At 48.6% G+C, this 4,519-nt stretch overlaps 1 pseudogene; it reads right to left on the reverse strand.

Annotated features, from left to right (window-relative positions):
- Nucleotides 1–3,963: 3,963 nt before the first annotated feature.
- On the reverse strand, nt 3,964–4,082 carry LOC134912207 (5S ribosomal RNA; annotated as a pseudogene).
- Between the last annotated feature and the right edge of the window lie 437 nt (nt 4,083–4,519).

The raw sequence follows: 4,519 nt of genomic DNA on the forward strand, positions 1-4,519 counted from the left end.
TTCCTACCAAACCCTATCTGTGCAAACCATTTTTCCTATAATTTTTAACTATGTAAAAAAAAATGCTAAATAAATTGTCGCTTATAACAAAGGTGATATTTATATTTAAAGATTGGATTTTGAAAATAACTGGTCCTGCTGGTGACCTACACCCAGTGTCGGACTGGGGCATGTAGGGCCCACTGGGCAAATGCAGTGGTAGGGGCCCATGCTAGGGGTGTGGCCAGTCTACAGAGGGAGTGTGGCCTGCCACCTCATTGGTTTGACTAACCATTAGAGCAGGGGTGGGCAATTATTTCAGCTGAGGGGCCACTAGACATTTCCTGTCAGTATCCGAGGGCCACATACAAAATAGCAGCTCGCCCCACTTGCCAAAAATATAGGGACGTGGCTTCATGTGGAAGGGGTGTGGGCAAAAAATAATACAGATTCATATTAGGCTGCACAATAGTCTCCATTATTCAAATTGCGCCACACAGCACCACTTACACACATTACAGCAGGTAGAGCCCCTTTTACACAAATTACGGCAGGTAGAGAGCCTTTTTACACATTAACATTCTATTTAGGATAATTATTGTGCAGCAAGCAAATTATCCAGTGTCTTATGGCCCCTGGGGAAAGGTGTGACACGGTGACAGAACACGGTGGGGGTGACACAGTGACAGTACACGGTGGGGGTGACAGAACACGGGGGGTGTGACACAGTGACAGAACACGGTGGGAGTGACACGGTGACAGAACATGGGGGGTGTGACACGGTGACAGAACACGGGGAGGGGGGGTGACAGTGACAGAACACGGGTGTGTGACACGGTGACAGAACACGGTGGGGGTGACACGGTGACAGAACATGGGGAGGGGGGGTGACAGTGACAGAACACGGGTGTGTGACACAGTGACAGAAAACGGTGGGGGTGACACAGTGACAGAACACGGGGAGGGGGGGGTGACAGTGACAGAACACGGATGTGTGACACAGTGACAGAACACGGGGGGTGTGACACAGTGAAAGAACACGGGGAGGGGGTGGTGACAGTGACAGAACATGGTGGGGGTGACACGGTGACAGAACACGGGGAGGGGGGTGACAGTGACAGAACACGGGGGGTGTGACACAGTGACAGAACACGGTGGGGGTGACAGTGACAGAACATGGATGTGTGACACGGTGACAGAACACGGGGGATGTGACACAGTGAAAGAACACGGGGAGGGGGGGTGACAGTGACAGAACACGGGGTGTGTGACATGGTGACAGAACATGGTGGGGTTGACAGCGACAGAACACGGGGAGGTGACCCAGTGACAGAACACGGGGGGGGGGGGGTGACACAGTGACAGAACACGGGGAGGTGACACAGTCACAGAACACGGGGAGGTGACACAGTGACAGAACACGGGGTGTGTGACACAGTGACAGAACACGGGGAGGTGACACAGTGACAGAACACGGGGGGTGTGACACAGTGACAGAACACGGGGGTGTGACACAGTGACAGAACACGGGGGGTGTGACATGGTGACAGAACATGGTGGGGTTGACAGCGACAGAACACGGGGAGGTGACACAGTGACAGAACACGGGGGGGTGACACAGTGACAGAACACGGGGTGTGTGACACAGTGACAGAACACGGGGGGGTGACAGTGACAGAACATGGGGGGGTGACACAGTGACAGAACACGGGGGGGTGACAGTGACAGAACACAAGGGGGTGACACAGTGACAGAACACGGGGGGGGGTGACACTGACAGAACACGGGGAGGTGACACAGTGACAGAACACGGGGTGTGTGACACAGTGACAGAACACGGGGGTGTGACACAGTGACAGAACACGGGGGGTGTGACACAGTGACAGAACACGGGGGGGTGACGTAGTGACAGAACACGGGGGGGTGACGTAGTGACAGAACACGGGGGGTGTGACGTAGTGACAGAACACGGGGGGGTGACAGTGACAGAACACGGGGGGGTGACACAGTGACAGAACACGGGGGGGGGTGACAGTGACAGAACATGGGGGTGACATGGTGACAGAACACGGGAGGGGTTGGTACAGCGAGAGCTAAAGATCTCTCCCCCAAACCTAAAAACAGTCTGACGCCACTGCCCGCACACACAAATATATGCACACTATCACACACTATCACACACACACACACACACACACACACACACACACACACACACACTTTCTTTCACTTTTCCCATTAACTTACTGATCTGGCTGGCAGTGGCAGGAAGGATGGATCTGTAGCAGTCTGGCTCTTGTCCCGTGTAGCTCCGCCCCCTCATCGGCACGTAGCCCCGCCCCCTTCTCGGCTGAACACAGCCGTTGTCACTGGGGACTCTGGAGGAGGCTGCTACAACGCAGCAGCAGGAGCAGCAGGGGAGAGAGGCGCCGCTGGCAGCTTGGAGGTACTGCAGTGCAGAGCAATGACAAGCAGCTCAGCCGGTCGGGCCGCTGGTCATTGCTCGCTGGTGGGAGGCAATGGGCCGGACAGGATCGGTTTATGGGCCGCATCCGGCCCGCGGGCCGTATTTTGCCCACCCCTACATTAGAGTGTGCAACGTCTGGGCCCCTTCATAAATATATACCAGATTAATAACAGATTAATAACAGCAATGCACTGTGGAAAATACACCATAGTCCAGTATAAGGTAACATATGTATAATGTATAATTCAAGTGCACAGTCTGGAATCTGATCCTTAGAGCAGGAGGTGGGCCCCCATGCAGTGGGGCCCACCGGTGTTTTCCCCTGTACCCCTGTACCCCTGTGGGCCAAGCCCGCCTATACCTTATTATGATATAATGGTGTAGTGAGCAAACCTACAAGTGGAAGAATAACTAAAATCTAAGGCCCAGATCTATAAAGCCTTGGAGAGTGATAAATAGCACGGTGAAAAAGTTTCAACCAACCCCCCCAAAAAATTATAGTTAGTAGCTGATTGGTTGGTACTTTATCACTGTGTAATCTATTACTCTGCAAGGCTTGATAATTTGAAGTTTTATATGCAGTGTGTGTGTGTATGTGTATACGTATATCTATCTATCTATCTATCTATCTATCTATCTATCTATCTATCTATCTATCTATCTATCTATATATCAATATGTATATATATATATACACTGCTCAAAAAAATAAAGGGAACACTAAAATAACACATCCTAGATCTGAATGAATGAAATATTCTTATTAAATACTTTGCTCTTTACATAGTTGAATGTGCTGACAACAAAATCACACAAAAATTATCAATTGAAATCAAATTTATTAACCCATGGAGGTCTGGATTTGGAATCACACTCAAAATTAAAGTGGAAAAACACACTACAGGCTGATCCAACTTTGATGTAATGTCCTTAAAACAAGTCAAAATGAGGCTCAGTAGTGTGTGTGGCATCCACGTGCCTGTATGACCTCCCTACAACCCATATGCACAAAAAGAGAAAGTATGACTCTTGTTTGGGCGCACTCTTATCTAACAATCAAATATAAGTTGTTGGGTAATATGCCCAACTATGGTAAGGTAGTCTTTTATACTTGCTCTCTAGGATACATAAAAATTCATCCGGACATATATGCCATAGATAATTGTGAATGGATCCAATGGAAAGTGGCTACTTCAAATTTAAGGAATGTTCTGATCTTGATTATGCCTGGATAACCGCATATAGGAAGATAGCCACATATTATGCTACTTCCGTCTGCCAAAGATCAGCACAAACAATGTTTGTATTAATGAACCCTGGTTGGGTTAGCTATATTGGTGGGAAAATCCACACATAGAAAAATGATTCTATTTGTCGGCCAATGAGCACATAGAGAAAAGATTCTATTGGTCGGCCAATGACACAGACGGTCGTAACGAATGGAAGTTCAGAGAATAGTAGGAATGAGAGTAAGTGGTGATACTGCTGTTGGTGTTAAGTCTATAGGGAAGATAGTCCTCCTACTTCACTGGGTATTCCCTAGAAGTCGCCCATCTAGGTACTGACCCAGCCCACCTCCGTTTAGCTTCCAAGATCGGACGAGATTGGGCGTGAACGCAGGGGTATGGTCGTAGGAAGGTTGGACCCTACAGCACCAATGAGAGTGCACCGAAATGGAGGGATGGAGTCCTCCAAAAAAGTGATTGGGACTGGGTGAGGAGGGGAGATAGCAGCTATTTAGATAGGTGTGAATCTGCTGTCCACGTTAGACTGAAGAGGCGTGTCCCCTGCGGGGGCACGCTCCCCAGAATCGTGGATAAGAGTTCACAGAAGGAAGCCAAGTTGGGAAAGAAAGAGAAAAGCATATAATCTTAGTTAATAAGGTATCACAAAATCAGTTGGAAAAAATAGCAAAATTCGTTACTAAATTGTTTAAGGGTTGTCAGAATATGCTGCTAAGTAGTACGACCTGAGTCAATAAGGATAAAAAAATGTTATCTAGTCAATTTATCATACAGGCATGTGCCCAAAGGAAAGCAGGCATGTAACCACAGGGGACATAATTATAATCGG

The sequence above is a fragment of the Pseudophryne corroboree genome, chromosome 4 (assembly GCF_028390025.1).
Source record: "Pseudophryne corroboree isolate aPseCor3 chromosome 4, aPseCor3.hap2, whole genome shotgun sequence".
In the NCBI taxonomy this organism is placed as follows: Eukaryota; Metazoa; Chordata; class Amphibia; order Anura; family Myobatrachidae; genus Pseudophryne; species Pseudophryne corroboree.